The following is an 18,781-nucleotide window of genomic DNA, read 5'->3' on the forward strand; positions in this document are numbered from 1 at the left end:
TGAGAACGGCATATGAGAACTCCTGATTGATGTCTTTGTGGACTTTTATATGAACTAGGATGTGCGCTTAAGCGAATATATATTTATATCAGCGCACGATTTGGATCCCAAATATTATCGATTTTGTGGGGTCCTTTTTGTGTGTGTGTGTGGGGGGGGGGGTGGAATCAGTTAGGCATCGGGAAGGGTGTTTAAGCCTGGGGGGTTAGGCTTCAGAAAGGGTGTTTGTGCAGGAGGTGTGGTTAGGTGTTTGTGCCAGGGAGCAGTTAGGGTTAGGTGACAGGAAGGGTGTTTGGGGGGAGGGGGGCAGTTAGGGTTAGGCATAATGGACGGTAGGGCTGCACGGTTTTTCGGTTTCAAACCGAAACCGAGGTTCGTGGCAAGACGATCTGCTGATCGTCAGTAAACTCGGTTTTTCGGTCCGCTGTCAGTACCTTGTGTCTGGCCCCGCTGTGCGCGGATTGGCCAGAAGCAGTGAATATTTCTGAGTGTTAATGAGCGGGGGGGGGGGGGATCCACTCGAGCGAGCGGTAGGGCACATACAGCTTTACCAATCACTGGATAGCGATGGAATGACGGCAGCGGTGGGCAGAGCGTACAGCTCCGCCTACCGCTGCTGTCATTCCATCGCTATCCAGTGATTGGTAAAGCTGCAGTGCCCTGCCGCTCGCTTGAGTGGATCCGCCCCCCCCCCCCCCCCCGCTCATTAACATTAACACAAGGCAGTGTTCTCCCTAGGCTCAAACAGGTGGGCCCAGGTAAGATCAATTACCGCCCGGCTGCTTTCCTGGCTGTTATCACCCCCCTTACAGGGTGCACCGGGCTTGCTTGAAAAAAAAAAAGCAAGCAGCGCTGTTCTGAAGTCAGTCCCTGTACTGCTCCGCTTTGTGCATGAGATCTCGCGCTTCCCGGCGAGCTCGTGCCTTCATTGGCTCAGCCTCTTACTGCCGCTGAGCCAATGAAGGCACGAGCTCGCCGGGAAGCGCGAGATCTCGTGCACAAAGCGGAGCAGTACAGGGACTGACTTCAGAACAGCGCTGCTTGCTTTTTTTTTTTTTTTTTTTTTTTTTTTCCAAGCGAGCCCGGTGCACACTGATAATCGGGCAGGCGGGTGATGACAGCCACTATAGTGCGACTGTGCGAGGCTCAGCCGTCAGTCTGCACTCTGCAGAGGCGCGCAATACAGACTGCCTCTGCGTGCACGGACACTGACTGTCCGTGCAAGCTTGAAAGTATGCGCAGATCGTCTTAACATGAAACGCCCCCCCCCCCCCCTAAAGTTTAGAGGGAAAAAAAAAAATCGGGGAAAAATCGAAATTGCAATTTCTGAGAGAAAAATCGCAATTTCGATTTTTCCCTAAAACCGTGCAGCCCTAATGGACGGGTGTTGTGCATGTGGTGGAGGGTTATGGTTAGGCATCTAGGGGAGGGCACTGTGTGAGAGTGGGGATAGCTATAGTCAAATATTGGTAACATTTACCGATATTCTACTATCGTCAGTTTCCCTTCAGCCGATTTTCCTCGGCGCTCGTATTTCATGTAAGCAGTTGACAGATGTATGGCCACCTTTAATGCTGTGTACTCTGCATACATATCAGCCACCCTCATGTACAAATTTATAGTTTATAGGTGCATTGCATCAGCTGTAATCCACCATTGTCTTGTATTATTAATTGTTGTACTTTTTATATTGTATTGTTCTACTTTGTACTCTGTTGTACAGCACCACAGAAGATGCTGCCACTAAAATAAATCAATACTAATGATGATAACAATACCTGTTCCTGTGGCCTATTTCAAACACTGCAACATTTGTAGTTAGAGAATGAGACCACTAGATGGCAGCATGCACCCGATTTGAGATATTTGAAGTATAAACAAACCATGTGCAAGTAGGTGTTAATGGCTGTTGCTGTAATAATGCTTATACACAGTGGGTAAAAAATATGACTCCTATTACTTTTTTGTACGAAAAAGAAAGCCGGGAGTTTGATCTACAAGGACTCTTAGTAAAAAAAAAAAAATTACCTCCCTGGCGTTCAATTTCCCCAGGATTTCTGTGCAAAAGGTGATTAATTAATTTTCATAACCTTTTTTTTCCTGTAACTTGCTAAAACGTGTTAAGCAAGGATCTAGTATACAGTCAATACTGTTCAAAGCATGTTTTGTACTGCTAAGGAGGTTAATGGCAAACTTAAAGAAAACCTGAACTGAAAATTAAAAGTCAAAATAAATATACACAGGTCATACTTATCTCCCGTGTAGTCTACTCCTCAACCTCTTTCTCCTCTCCCGCATCCTGTTTGTCCACTGTGATCAAGGGAATTCTCCGTCCTCCATTTTGAAAATGGCTATTACCCCATAACAGCTTTCTGGTCAGCAAACCATTACACTGTAACATCGCCCACTTGAGCCATAGGGAAACATGGACATTAACTGGCACATCAGTTGTCCTCTCAGCTATAACTGACAGCAACTGATATATTTCAGTTCTGACAAAATGTTGTCAGAACTGGAGGGGATCATTGTCAGAAGAAAATGGTGAGCTGAGAGGAACCGATGGCGAGGTAACTATGTAATGTTCATTTGAAGTTACTACGTGTGTTTATTTTAAATAATTTTACTCAGTTCAGGTTCCCTTTAAGAGAACATGTGACAAAATACAATGATGTGGTTTCAGAAATTCAGTTATCAGTGTAGAGTTGTTGCTTCTAGTGTTACAAAACCATTCTTAGGCAAGACACTCACATTGCATGGGGTAGCAGACAGAGAAAAAGGCACTGCATGGTAACACATAGTAACACATGTAGTGGAGACACCAGACAGGGCTTTCTATAGAGTATCTGGTGTTCAATTATATTCTCAAAAGCATGTAAACCAAAAACTGCACTACAATATGTGCCCACTGAACGGGAGTTTTCAATAAAGTCAGCAGCTGCAGTTTCTAATGGCGAGCAAAGACGTAACATTTATAGTCTACATTCCAACCATAGGCTGTTATAGAAGATATAACCACAAGCAGAAAAAGATGCATGTTTCTAATTCCATGTAACATAAGAGCAAAGAGCAACGGAATGTGCTAATCTCCAGAACCAATGTCCCATTAACTCACCACAGTCTATGCTAACATACAGGAATGATAGCCATGAACAAGGCCCAGGAACACAACAGCGTAGAAACATGACTGTGAAGTGCAAAAAGACAATCATTTTGGTAATTCAGTGAGTCCAGGCATATCTGTTTGTAAAATACCACTGCAAAATGATCCAAGCATGCCCATTTGCATAGACAGCACGCTGGCATCACAGTCTGTCTAATAAAGAAATATGTGGTGGTTTATTCATAGACAGCAACTGGTCAATCTTAGCAATGGTTTTAATGAGGGTAGTGAATAAGGGTAACTCAACCCAATACTTCAGGGATTCTAAAAGCAAGATCTCAGCGGTGCATATAGCAAGACAATGCAGATCAAACTTATTAAAAGCCATGCAGCTGTCTGGAACAATTTGTATTTTTTCACATTTGGTCCTGGCTGGCTGCCGTAGGCAACTGCAAGGCTTTTGTTTGTTGTTTTTGCACTGGTCTGATAAATCTGCACGGTTAAATTCATGTTTCCAAGTTACTACAATCAAGGAGTTTTTAATCCAAGTTACTACAATAAACTTGATACAGGCAGAGGAGAAAGAAGAAAATGCCACTGAAATCCAAGAAGCTCACTAAACCCGACTCCACCAATAATTGATGTGCTTCAGTGCCACAGGTTGCCCATAACAACACAATGTTCCCAGTCTTCCCTCCCCACCCCTACCACAGTGACGTGCATGATTTGGACAGAGAAAGACAAGAGACGAATGAGGTCATCTGTGTCAGGTCAACCAACCCTAAATAGGGGACTAGGCCTTCAACATACAGTAATTCATTAACACACCATGCAGCTTTTTCAACCCGAGGTGGCAGAAAACAAAACAAAAAACAAATACCTAAGAAGTAGGAGGCCTCTGGATCCTCCAGAGGCTTCTCATGTCCTCCTGGAGACCACCACTGCTGCCCTGGATCCTCTTTATAATCGCAATCACACTCCTCTTAAGGCAGAAGCACAGCTGTACTTTGCCTGCGCAAGTACAGCCACATTCGTGCATGAAGAGGAGTGCAGTCTCAATAACATATCTGACAAGCTCTTGGGCAGCAACGGTATGGTCCAGGAGGACCGGAGAATCCAAAAGCTTCCCTCTTTTTATGCAAGTATTTTTTTTTATATTGGACTCAGGTACACTCTAAATGTACCTTTAAACAATTAACATCTGTAAGATGAGAGTCAACTGGCTAGACTGCTTGCTGGCTGGATTGGCCTACCGCCTGGATATTTCCTTCACCTCACTATAACTGAAGAAGTTGTTCAATAAGGATTGCAAAATATCTACCAGAGCACAGCATGGTGTCCATTTAAACATACCCTTTTTTTATATATGGGTGATATATATTAATAAATATGTTCCACCAAACTCTCAGTCCTAGTTTCCCTCCCACTCTGGGGGCAGAGCACACTGACCTTCTAAGATTTATGGAAGTAGGTGTGGTCTAGACTGATAATACTCACCCCTTTCCAAATTAAGGATTGGACGAGAAGGATACATAAGGACACAATCTTCTATATTAGTGAACTGAACTACTGTTCAACTTAAAAAGCTTACCAATCTGAAGAAGTGTGTCTAAAGATAACATAAGTGTCCTTTCACAATAATCACACACCTATATTTGTATTTAAGACTTTCAAAGAGGAACGGTCACGAAAATCTTAAAATTTAAAACGCATACAAATAAGAAGTACGGAGTAAAATGAGCCATAAATTACTTCTCTCATATGTTGCTGTCACTTACAGTAAGTATCAGAAATCTGACATTATCGACAGATTTTGGGCTAGTCAATTTCTCCATAGGGGACTCTCAGCATGGCCTTTATGCTTTATAAAGACACTCCGTGAAAAAGATTTATACAAAGATGCTGGACAGTCTCAATGCTCATCGTACAGTTTTTTGGCAGTTGGACGGAGCAACTGCCATTCACTAAGTGCATTTTGAAAATACAGAAATCCCTATAAACCCCCCATGATGAGAATCTGTCGGTTCGGTCAGATTTCTACTACCTACTGTAAGTGACAGCAACATAGGACAAAAGTAATTTATGGCTCATTTCATTCCGGAAGAAATGTACTTCTTAATTGTATACGTTTACATACGGTTTATTTTAAATTGTAAGATTTTTCTCGACAGAGGTCCTTTAAGTAATGCTTACTGACTCTGTATCCTGTTGTATAGTTAGCAGTGACATCTGACCTCAAAATATGCACCTCACAATGTCATTGAACAAAGCCAGGCAGAACTGTAACAATGTAACTGGAGCAAAACCTCTATTCTACAAACGTTCTGGGTAGCAATGCTGGTGCCAACGTGACAGCTACTTGTTTTAGCTTTTGCAATTACAATACAAACAAGAACATGATCCACCATTAGGAATGTGTCTCACCAGGAAGTTGGTTATCACTACACACAAGAATCACTTCCATGTTACTTGGTAGCAATGTATTATTAACTCTAGTTGCTAGATAATCTTCTACTAAGCTACATATCAGTCATTTGCAGTGTGTCTCTCTGTGTAATAATAAACTTAGTGATTAGTCACATTTCCTGGCTATGACTTTATAATGTGTCTTGAGGACTCTTGTAAAATTTGGTAGGAGGAAATAATAGAGCAGAGGGGAATAATCATAGCAGTTACACACTATGGTACCCTCTGTTCTACTTCCCTCATATTTGACATATTGTGCATGCACAGTATTCTTCTATACAAAAAGGAGAAGCCAGCAAACGTAAATCCAGTGAAAGTGAGAAGACTTTACAGTATATTAAGTCGGGGTTAAAAACACACACAGTCAGAACGTTTAATGAAGCACATTTGTAAAAACACAAAGCTGAAATGGCCTAGAATGGCCATTACACTCTCTTCAGTGTCTCACTGACACTCCTACTCCTCCTCATGGATTGCTGCCTTTCCAGTCATTAGCATTCAAAGGAGAATTACATAAACAAACTTTTTGAAGAAATCCCACTCATAGAATATAAACAAAGCGTTCTATAACCCTAACCTTTACCACTATCTTTCTGTCAAACCCTAACGTCAGCCTGGACTGAGCCACCCATACTGTACTTACTTATGTTTCCTTTTTGCACTCCGTACTGCTGTTCTTCTCACCACACGTGCAATGATGTCATCTTGTGTGGTACAGACTAACCAGCTAGCTCATGGTGAACCAGAACTCATTGGAGTGTGTAAGGGGCTACAATGGCTGACACATCATTGCATTCCAACGGATCTGGGGGGGGGTGTTCAGCTTTTAAGGGCAACAATGGTTAATTTGCATATAGTGATGCACTGGGAGACATCTCGGGGCTCACTCCAACCTGAATTATCGCAAATTATTTCTTTTTTAAGAAAGCAAACTTTTGTCATCTTTTACGTCATTCCACGGAACAACCTGGTCCTTTTGTCCCATCCTCTTCAGCAATGTGAAGGTGGGTGATCATGGGGGAAAAAGGGCATATGTGCATCATCAGTGAGCACTGTTCTTTAGGGATGGGCAAACAAGTCCATGAAAGGTAAACAAAAGGCAGAGTGCAGAAGAAAGAAGATTTGTCATTACTTACTACTACTGTATGCAATAGTATATATTAGGTCTTGAACAGCAACACTGCCCAATTCAGCAACCCGACATGAATTATAAACAATGCATGCTTAATGTGTAATTTATTTTAAACAATCCTTTTTATTGTCTTTGTGAGGAGGTTTGACAAAAGCTTTGAAAGAGGTACTTGGTAAGAGAAAAAAAAATGACTACTTGGGTCACAGCGATTGCATAGAAGGGCCACAATGTATGTTCACACAGGGGACACCTGCAGGAAGAGAGACTGCTAAACATTGCCTATTGCCCGTAATGCCCACAATGCAACACTTTTTTGTTCCTTATGACTTTACATTTTTTACCTTTTATTTATATAACACAGACAGCATCAATTATCTCCCTTAGGTAAACTATTGAATTATTGCTGTAATAACAGGCATTCCAACCTCCCCAACTAATGCAAAATATTATGTCTAGAATCAAGATTCCCTATCAGAATAAAACAAAAATTATCCCTGAATCTTCCTTTATACAAAACTCTAACATAATACTTCAAGATAATAACTACTACAAAATAAAAACAAAGAAACAAACACAGAACATTTATATTGCAATTTCCTCCTGGCGGACTCAAAGCACTAGTGCTGCAGCCACGAGGGCACGCTCTATAGGCAGTAGCAGTGTTAGGGAGACTTGTCCAGGGTCTCCTACTGAATAGGTGCTGGCTTACTGAACAGGCAGAGCTGAGATTTGAACCCTGGTCTCCCGTGTCAGAGGCAGAGCCCTTAACCATTACATATGCGTATTGTGAGAAGCGGTTCCAGGGAATAATCTGCAAGTGCCTCAGTAGTGTTCTGTGAATGGGAGAAGGAATTCCCAGCTGTTCCTAGCACTGTGGAGGCAGATGATGCAGGCCTAGAGAGATGCTCCCTGGGCCCAGGATGCTGACTCATCATTTCCAGGCACCAGCTGGGAGACAGAGGTCCCAGCACCACTCAATAGAATAGGGCAGGTGTCAAAGCAGGAGAAGTTTATTCAGTAACCAGCCAACAGAGAATGTCAATAGTAACATTTATTTCCAAACGAGCACTTGTAAGATTCTCACTAAAATGTACACAGGGGTTAATACCAATTCTTCTATTTATGCTAATGTAAAAAATGTTTTGTAAAAAATGTTTTTTAATCCATGTTTAGACTGAAGACTGACATACATAATCCGCCACAGCAGAAAAAAAAGTGAGTGAGAGGGAACAAGGTGGCTACACTTGTGTCAGAGGAAGTCACAATGACTGCACTTGTTATGGAGGTGAGGAGGGGACATGGTGGCTGCACTTGTGTCAGAGGAAGTCACAATGACCGCACTTGTTATGGGGGTGAGGAGGGGACATGGTGGCTGCACTTGTGTCAGGGGAAGTCACAATGACCGCACTTGTTATGAGGGTGAGGAGGGAACATGGTGGCTACACTTGTGTCAGGGGAAGTCACAATGACCAGGGCTGTGGAGTCGGTACAAAAATCTTCCGACTCCAACTCCGACTCCTCAGTTTATGAAACCACAACTCCGACTCCAACTCCGGGTACCCAAAATGGCCCCAACTCCGACTCCTCGACTCAGACTCCTTAGTCTAATACTTAACAGGGCTGTGGATTTTGTACAAAAATCATCCGACTCCGACTCCTCAGTTTATGAAATCAACGACTCCGATTCCAACTCCGACTCCCCAAAATTGCCACGACTCCGACTCCTCGACTCCGACTCCACAGCCCTGACAATGACTGCACTTGTTATGGGAGTGAGCAGGGGACATGGTGGCTGCTTTTGTTTTAGGGGAAGTCACAATGACTGCACTTGTTATGGGAGTGAGGAGGGAATATGGTGGCTACACTTGTGTCAGAGTAAGTCATAATGAACGCACTTGTTATGAGGGTGAGGAGGGGACATGGTGGCTGCACTTGTTTCAGAATAAATCATTATAACCACACTTGTTAGGGGGGTGAAGAGCGGACATGATGGCTGCACTTTTTTTTTTTAGAGGGAGTCATAGTGATCTTAAGTGGAGGAGGCATTTTCACTTTCTTACCATGTTTGACAGCGTAAAACACAGAAAACTGCTTATGTCTGTTCTCCTCCACCTCAGCAACACATGTCTAATTATAAACAACTACACCTTAGGCCTGTTACAATAACGGGCGCTAGGCCTTGGCCACTATGTCCCTCATAACCCCCGTCGCCGCCCCAACATCGCCCGCATGTCAGTGTGCATGCGCACGGCCAGTACGCGTACAGTACATATACAAACCCGCACAACACACAATGGCCGCTATGCGCACACATGCCCCAACGCACATGCCCGCTCCCTGCACCTGTCCTCCTGAGTGGTCGAAAGTCCGCCCACATGCCGTGCATGCGTGCTGGCCTAAACACACGGACAAGGGACACAGGCGGATTAATATATAGGATGATAAAGAACAGCCACCAAACTAAAGGAAAGGATCCTCCTTCAATAAGCTAAAGCTAACTATACATGACTTGTATAGCAGACCAGAAAAAGAATGGATACAGTATCTTCCTTATATCACTAAGTCCCTGGTCTACCATCTTCTACCACTTGCTATTTGATCAAAATCCAGCAGGATTCCTATGTAATATTGTCCCAATGACTACAACCATTATTCTGCTTATAGTACAGATCAAAGCTTTGCTACCATCCGCTATGATACTCCCAGCTAGGGCCTCCATGTGCTCTCGCCCGCACAATAACTGAAAATACAGCATACCCCAAACAATTTTAAATGGCTAAAAAAATCAGTCAAGAAGGCATTAACTTATTAAAGCTTTTTTAAAGATTTTCATAAGTGTTTTCTCCCCACCAAATCAAAAGCATTAACTATTAAATTATTCTATACGGTATGGGTGTGGTTGGCTAACCTCATTACATGTGAAAAGGTGAAAGGTTCAAATTAAGCACCGAGTTTTGTGACGCCTAAATGGAGCTTTGATGTAATAAAAGCTGTGATGGTCTGGCTGCTTCCAGATCCACAAGCAGGCAGTACAGCAGTATGACCTTGGTGCAGGGCACAAGACTTGCTCTCGGCTCAGTCCCCACTGCTCCTGCCAACATTGTAAAGCATGCCTGTCATGGCTTATTTTTGCAACCCATCTCAATGCTTTACCCATTTAAGCAATCAGTGAAAATGAAAAGTCAAGTTTTATGTGTATTTTTATCATCTCCATCACTATTTGATTGGCTGTAATATCATTTCTTGCAAATTTCCAATATTTAAATCACAACAGCTTTTCATCTCTCTCAAATGATATTTCTCCTAGTTTCCACTACAGGCTTGCGTTTTGTGTTTGAGAATTCACATGCACATTTTCACATAGAAAAAGGATTTTTGCATGCAGCTAGCAGATATGACAACTTCCTCCTCCTCTGCTTCTTTTGTAAAGTGTTTGCAAATGTTCACATTTCACATATGAAACCAATAAAAATCATTATGTACAATTCAAATGCAAACTAGTGCAGAATGCAAAAAATGCAGCAGGCTATCAGGGTTTTATTTTGGTAACTATATCAGCAAGTAAGGGACAGAAGAGGTTAATGGTCATTTTATGTAAATGTAAGATTTTTTGTTTGTGGTGCACTATTACATTTATCCACTAGATAGTGCCTTCCTACATACAAAAAGCTGAACATTCTATGCTAAAAATAAACGTTTTTTTTTCTTTTCTCAGACTTTTGTTACAGCAGAGATCATTCATAAATCAGGCAGTTTGACTGGCTTTGGGAACACATGTTCCCATTCACCAATCTGTGCTCGAATGGAAGTCAATGGGGGTGTACAAAAGAATACACAATGTATCTAGGTCCCTTGGACTTTAGATGAAGTCTCGGAGGGTGTAGATATACTGCCGCTTGTGCTGCTAGTGGTCTATGAGATGCCTTCCAGTCGCTGCACTGAAACAACCTGATACGGGAAAAAAAGGGACCCTTCCTTTGAGAAGGAAGACTACAATACAAAAACATAAAAACAGGGAACACCAAGAGCCCCAATAGTGTAATTCGTACTGGACAAGGTGGCAATAAGTTTGTATTGCTAAATACTCACAAGTCAGGGTCACCAGCAGGCAACCACTGTAAAGGCAGGTGGGGAGATTGTCCTGACCCCACTCAGGATTAAGAAGTCGCTCTCTGTAGACAGGAAGAAAGGGTAGCAACCCTCCACCAAGGGTGGACTCAAAATTGTATACAATGAACATAGGCGCCAAAAGTATAAGATTAGATTAAATGAGCTTAAAAACCAACTTAAATGGCAAAATTGAAGGAGGAAGTGGTGGTCTTACCTCCCTCAAGCAGAAACGACAACGACTGCGATTCAGACAGTCAAACACATTTATTAGGAACTCCAAAAAGAAATGCAACGCGTTTCGCAGGTTCAACCCCGCTTCATCAGGCAATATAGGGAGGAGTATCAAACAATCTGCACAAGGATTCAAATTAAGAGGCGCTTAATTTGAATCCTTGTGCAGATTGTTTGATACTCCTCCCTATATTGCCTGATGAAGCGGGGTTGAACCTGCGAAACGCGTTGCATTTCTTTTTGGAGTTCCTAATAAATGTGTTTGACTGTCTGAATCGCAGTCGTTGTCGTGTCTGCTTGAGGGAGGTAAGACCACCACTTCCTGCTTCAATTTTGCCATTTAAGTTGGTTTTTAAGCTCATTTAATCTAATCTTATACTTTTGGCGCCTCTATTCATTGTATACAATACAAAAACAAACATTCTAACCTTTCTCCATGCTGCAATTTTTTGGGTACTTGTCATTTTTTTAAGTTGTTCAGACAAGAAAAACTTTCTCCTAACAAGGACAAAGACAGCAAGAAAACAAATATCTAATATTTTGCTGGAGCATCTTGTATTCCAGTTTGAATCACTAGTACAAATTCCAGCACATACAAGGTACACCAGGGTCACAGGAGGAGGGGTCTTGCAAAGGGTGGGCTGTCCAGGTTGGTCCCATGCTTTGTCCCTTTATTTTGCCCATTGATATTAATGGTTATGGGCTGAGCTATCTTAAGGGGACAGCACATTTAGGGCTCGTTTCTACTACACACGGTGCGATGCAGCTACATAGACGCATCCCACCGCGGGAAAACTGAAACAAATGCATGGCAATGGAACAGTTTCCATTACGTGCTGGTTATGCAGTGTGATCCTGTCTTCTTCCATGGGCGGCCGCACTTCCCGATGCGGAAGCAACACAAATGGGAGCGGAAGTGATGCGTAGCCGCACCACTGCCCTTCGGATCCCATTTGCCAGTGGAAACGGGCCCTTACACTGTTATGGAAGCTGCACACTGACTACTTTAAATGGTATCAAAGTGTCATACCTTCAGCATTGTCCAATGAAAAGTTATAATAAAGTATTTACAAAAATGTGAAAGGTGTACTCACCTCTGTGAGATTTTGTATATGTAATGCCTCCCTAGATCCTCCTTCCCCACCTGCATCACTGTGAATAAAACTCCCATTGCACTCCAAGTGGCTTATAGGCTGTCTCTGCTCATGCTTTACGCAGCTTGTATGTGTATGTGTCTTTTACACATGCAAGATGAGCGTTAAACACCATGCAGGAGGCCTGGTGTCTGGTGTCAGTGCTAAGTAGAGCTACTAACAGCTCATTCCTTAAGGCAGCCAACGACAGTTAGTGGAGAGACAGGATAATGGTGACATGCAGTGAACTGGACTGACCCTGTGCTCCCTGCTAATATCCGGACTTGTGTGCAATAAAAAAAATAAAGTACTGAGAACAAGAGAGACTTTCCGTGCTCAAGATTAAATGACTGAGGTTTATTTCACTGCACTCCATCTTTAGGAAATAACACTACCTTTCCACCGAGCCATGAAAACAAGAGAAATAACAAATGAGCAGTCTGCTTACCTCCCATTCCTTCAGGAAAGGAAGCATGAAATGTGTTCTTGTCCCTCTAGCTGAGCCCTCATGTCTAAACACCAACTCCAGCTATCCCAGTGCATGTTATATTGATAAAAAGATGAACAGAAATGTTCTAGAGTGCTGAAAAATGTCATTTAATCTTTCCTATCAAAATGTGTGATTCTGATGACGCAAGTCTGCTGCACTGATTGTAAAAAGTACATGGCACCTTCCTCTCTCAGGTTAGTATTTCCCTCTTCAGTGCCAGGTTTACAGTACTTGCATGTATTTTATCACAGCATCTGTGATCTATTCAACCAGAAGTAATACAGGTGCAGAAAACAGTGTCCTAAGAAACCTCAAAGCCAGTGATGAGTCTAATCCTAAGGCCCAAAAATGACTGGACTAAAATACTGAAATGGAAGTGAAAGTAATTCCAATCTGCAATATATGTGTTTTTTCCACAGTTCTGGAGTGGAGTAATCCACTCTTTTAAGCTCCAGGAAAACTAAAATGTCAGAACAGACATGGATCCAGCACTAGCTTTCTCTCTTCTACCCAACTTGGCTTTAATTCATAAATGGCTCTTCATAAAAAAAAAAAATCACATTGGTAAAATATTGTAATCAGTATTTTAGACTCCCCCCCCCCCCCCCCCCAAATTAACTAAGTAGGGTACAAGTTTGGTAATTTACAGAAAAATATGGCTTCATTTCAGAAAGGCCTGTTTGGTAAACAGTAGAAGTCTAACCAGCTGTGGAGTAGGTCTCAGCAGAAAGCGGTGTTCTGCTACAGTGATATTCTCCCACTTCTGTGCAGTAACAGCATTACATTAGCAAGAGGCAATCCAAGCATCCCTTTAGATCTACATGTCCCCTTTTAGCGCCTCTGAATCTGTGTATCAGTCTTCCTCAATTTTAATAGCCTTTAAGGTTAGGTGCATACGATTAGTTGCCCCCCAACTAATGGGGGGGGGGGGGTGGTAAGGTTAGGCACCATCAGGGGAAGGTTATGTGCAAGGGACAGGTTAGGTATCTGTAAATATTGCCAATATTTTACTACACGAATGAACTAGTATATCTGTAATTTTACTGATATTCTACTACTAGCTATTCCTGTGACACTTTCAAAAGGTGTCTTTATCAAATGCATGCGATAAGATGGCTATTGCATATAAGCAAGCCTGTACATGGGGACATTTTTAGTTTAGTAATTTTGTGCGCCTCCGCTGGGTAGGAGAGGTCAATAGAAAATTGAAAAGGGACCTGTTGGAATGGGTGGCAAGTCTTCTGTCCCCACAGACTCCTGTACTGAACACTAACACGAAAACTGCCACAGAGTACCTGTACTGCAGGAACCTATGAAATATAAGCCCCCTCTTACCATTTATACATACAAGTAATGACTGAGGAGAAGGTGGTGTTCATGCCCATCGGCATCACGCCGATGGGCATGAACGCGGCGCCAGCCTCAGGACCGCCTAACGCAGATTGGCATAAAGTCCTTGGGGCAGAGTTTAAAGGGGTGCGCATCCCCGTTTGAATGACGGAGATCGCGGAATAGCGGTGATCGCCGCTAGGAGACTGTTAATAACAGTGTACAGCACTGTGATGTAAGGCAGCGCTGTACTGACATGGCTGTCCCCTCCAGAGGCTCAGAAGTGATCGGTTGTCATAGGCTGATGCCTATGACTGCCAAGATCACGGTGATTGGCTGGCGGGGGGAGGGAGGGTGGGGATAAATAAATAGTGAATTTTATTATAAAAATAATAATAATATTTGTAAAAAAAATAAATAAACAAACACTGGGGGAGCGATCAGACTCCACCAACAGAGCTTTCTGTTGGAGAAAAAGGGTAGGGGGGATTACTTGTGTGCTGAGTTGTGTGGCCCTGCAGCGACGCTTTAAAGCTGCAGTGGCCTATTTAACTAAAAATGGCCTGGTCCTTGGGGGGGGGGGGGGGGGGAGGGGGGTTTAACACTGCGGCCCTCAAGTGGTTAAACTGTGTATTGTATGACATTATATGAAAGCTGGGCTGGGCCAGGGTGGGAGCACTGAGTTGAACAATGAGAATAGAGGGCAAGGCCAGTATAGCATTCTTAGTTAAAAAAAAAAAATGTACGTTCAATTTATAGAGAGGCAAACAATCCCACATGTGGCATTATGTCTTGGAGAGGATCACCAATCCTGCACATTACCTCTAAAAAGATTTGACATTAACATTGAATGTTGTTCGTGGCCACGCCTGTGTATGAGCATTAACTGCCAAGGCACGAAGTATGGCCTACATCTGCGCACGGAGCCGCTCGCGCACTGCTTTCTCCTCCCTACAAGCATAGCTCCATGCTACTGCGCAGGCCCTAACCCTTCTGGTGCCTCTGCAGTGCAGCCATGCTTGTACACAGAGCGGAGTGCTGCCTCAATCCTCATCGACCCGATGAGGATCGAGGCAGCCCCTAGAGCATCAGAGGTATCTAACTTTTTTTCTTTTTTTCAGTTCAGATTTGCTTTAAAAACATTTTTTATAATACACACTGAGCCAAGAATTTATACATGGTGCTGAAGACAGCTCCACACACAGCATCTCGCTCAGGTATCCACCAACATCTTCCCTGTATCACTCAAAGTGATGTCCGTGCAAGGCTAACATCTCAAAGACATCAGGAGCAAGACATTGGCAATTTAATTGGTCTTTAACTTTTGTGTGAAGCCAAGGAGAATGACTTGCATGCAACTGTGTTCATTGCTAACACCAGATTCCAGTGGGGAATGTCTTTTGCTCATTATGCCAGACTAACCTTACAATAACAAAAATACAATAGTAACCTCACTGTTTGGGAAAGATAAATAAGGTGATACAGCGCGAGGCTTGCTGTAACTACTGCTACATCTATGACATTTATTGGAGACGAGCTAGAGTTCTTAGTACCTAGCATCATATGCCTCTTGTTTACAAAGAGATGTCACCATTTACAATCTTGTATATTTGACTAGCCTTGGCAAATGCTTTGAGTCAATCCATGCATAGAATTGAAGTTGAACTGAAATCAAGTATGTTGTAAGCAGACTGGCACTGTTGGAATATGTTGTGAAACCAATACAAATTAATATACAGGGCTTAGCAACTCAACCTTTTATGGCAACACAAACCTCAAACACCTCAGTGTTTACAGAAAGCCAGGTGAAGTGACACGCAGCAAATATTAGCATGGATAATTTACTTCCATTATATCAAAGCCACACTGACAATGAAGTGAGCTTGTAAACTATTTAGTCTGGTGGCAAAACACATTGGGTCGTAAACATGATTGAGATTTCAACAGTTAGCTGCAGGCATTTTTCACTAGCAAGATGGATACATATAATTTAGGTGTAAGTGAGTAACTGTGGTTTCCCATGATGCATCACTCCCAAATATGCAAAGATTATATTTTGCATTGCTTTTTAGTCTCTTTAAGGGCTTGTTCACACTACAAGAGCTTTTCTAAGTGCTCTATGATTTTAAAAGCTCTTGCTAATGTTATGCTATGTGTGTTCACACTGGAGCGATGTGATTTTGTAAAAAAAAATATATAGCATTACATTAGCAAGAGCTTTTCAAAATTACTACGCCAAAAAAGCTCTTGCACTGTGAACAACCCCTGAGGCCCCATTCCCACTAAGAAACGCAAAACGCCGGCGATTTTTGCCGGCGTTTTGCGGGAATGTTTTTTCCACAATTTCACGTGGAAAAATCACTGGACACTGCACCGATTTTCCCGCGGTCACGTTCAGCGCTTCTATAGCACTGAAATGTGATCGCCGGGAAATCGCCTGAAAATGGTGCAGTCTACACGTTTGCGTTTTGCAGCGATTAGCGCAAATCGCCCAAGTAAGAACAGGCCCATAGGGTACAATAGCACTAGTGCTTTCAAAAGCGCTAGCGTTTGAGCATTTTGACAAAATCGCCGGCAAAACGCTCTAGTGTGAATGGGCCCTAAAGGAAACTATGTTTAAGGAAACTTTAGCCAGGAAAAAATGTTTTCCACTTACTTACCTGGTGCTTCTTCTAGCCCCCAGAAGTCTTCAGATCAGTTCCCATTTGAACAGAAGCAAAATGGGCACGGTAAGCAAATCCGCTAAGCAGATTTGCTCCATCTATTTTGTTCTGCGATGTCTTCTCTGCCTGTCTGAAGCGATCACCACTTACATGCTGATCAGTCCCTCAGTACTCAGCCAATACAGTACAGTCCCTCAGTACTCAGCCCCGAGGCCGGCAAGAGCAAGGCGCTCTCCAGAGGATGCATAACACCAATGCTCCCTAGCAACAGGGAGAATTTTCATTGGTCCACCATGAACTAATGAGAATTCTCCCTGTTGCTGAGGATTCCCATTGGTCTTTTGCAGCGCAATGGAGATCCCCAGGTTTATGCCACCACCAGTCTGTGTACAGGGACCGAGCAGCGGTGGGACAGGTAGCCTGGGGCAGATACATTATCCCCATAGGCTATATGGGGAAATGCCTCCGCCTGCCTAGGGCCATCATGCACTGCACAGAAGTGCGGCCCGCTTACTGCAACAGATCCCGCCGATCTGCTGCAGAGTGACAAGTGTGAATGGCTCCTATTTATAAAATAGGAGCTGTTCACTGTCAGTTTAGCGATGAGCGGAGTACGGACAAAAAAAAAAAAGTCTGTGCTCCACTCAAGTGGGAGCACAGCCTTCTTGGTCCCTCTCGAGTCGCCTGGCTTACGGAGGGGGACAGTGGAGGAATAGCGGAGTGCTGAATCACAAGAACATTAACATTACAAAGTGGCTTGTGTAGAATGTCTTTTTTTTTCCACTCACTTGGTTGGGATGCTGAAGCAGACTTGTGGAAAAGTTTATCAAGTAACAGCTGCAATACTGCAGGTGGCTGCCAGATGGCGCTTCCACCTTTTGCATTCATTCTCACATGAATTCATCAAGTTTGCTTCTTTTATTTTAGCCTGTGTTACAAAGTGCATAATAACAGCTGTGAACACTTTCCACAACATTATAAATAGTACAGAACACTTGTTCTAATGGAATGATTGTGAACCAACTAGACACCACTAAATAAATAAGCTGCTACTGGACTTTTATACATTTTGAACAGAGTGAAAAGGCCAGATTAAGTCATTTACATGTTCTATGGACTTTACACATTGTAACTTCAGCAAGAGAGGGTCTGCCTTCATACAGAGACAAGTATGAAGCATTCCAAATATAATCAGTACTAAAGTGTAAAAAAAAAAAGTTAGCTTCTACCTATGAAGATGGAAATCTCTGGAAACTCCAGCAGCTTTTCATGTACACCTCACCTTAGCTTGTTGTATATTTTTGTATAATCACTCTCCCATGTACCAGTGAGGTTATACTGCACCTGTGCGAACATGGCCACAACTGCATGAACACGGGCGCGGAGGCGCAGTAACCAGAGTCTGCACGTCTGTGAGGTGCTCTGTGATACTACACAGGGGTGGCCGTACTTGCACGAGTGCAGCCACTCTTGTGCACAAAGAGGAGCATGGCCGCAATCTACAAGAGGGTCCTGGGCTGCAGCAGCAGTGGTCTCAAGGAGGGTGTGGGACATAGCAGTTCCAGAGGCTTCCCTCTTCATTATGAAGTATCTCATTTTGGTTGTTGTTGTTCACTTCGGGTTTGCTTAAAGAAATGCCTAGGATGGTCTTCCTATAGGTAGCCATAAACTAGCAGACATTTTTATCATTGACAGCACCACAGAGGATGATGGCTCTATAAAAAGCATTAAAGGACCACTATTGCGAAAATCACTACATTTTAAATGTGTAAAACATACAAATAAGAAGTATGTTTCTCCCAGAGTAAAATGAGCAATAAATTACTTTTCTCCTATGTTGCTGTCACTTACAGTAGGTAGTAAAAGTCTGACAAACCAACAGGTTTTGGATTAGACTATCTCCTCGTGGGGGATGCTCAGGGTTTCATTTATTATCAAAAGCACTACATGAATGGCAGTTGCTCCATTCAACTGCAAAAAAAAAAAAAGTGTGCAGCGAGCAGGGAGGCTGGCTAACCTCTTTGTATGAATACTTTTCAGGGAATGTCTTTATGAAGAATAAAGGCTATGCTGTGAATCCCCCACAGAGATGGGCTAGTCCAAAACCTGTCGGTTCTGTCAGATTTC

The 18,781-nt window shown here is 42.9% G+C and overlaps 1 protein-coding gene across 19 annotated transcripts in view; it reads right to left on the reverse strand.

Annotated features, from left to right (window-relative positions):
- The window catches only part of DST (dystonin), a 748,258-nt gene that overhangs the window by 515,512 nt on the left and 213,965 nt on the right, over positions 1-18,781 (reverse strand). The window lies entirely within an intron of this gene.

Source organism: Hyperolius riggenbachi, chromosome 4, assembly GCF_040937935.1.
Source record: "Hyperolius riggenbachi isolate aHypRig1 chromosome 4, aHypRig1.pri, whole genome shotgun sequence".
In the NCBI taxonomy this organism is placed as follows: domain Eukaryota; kingdom Metazoa; phylum Chordata; class Amphibia; order Anura; family Hyperoliidae; genus Hyperolius; species Hyperolius riggenbachi.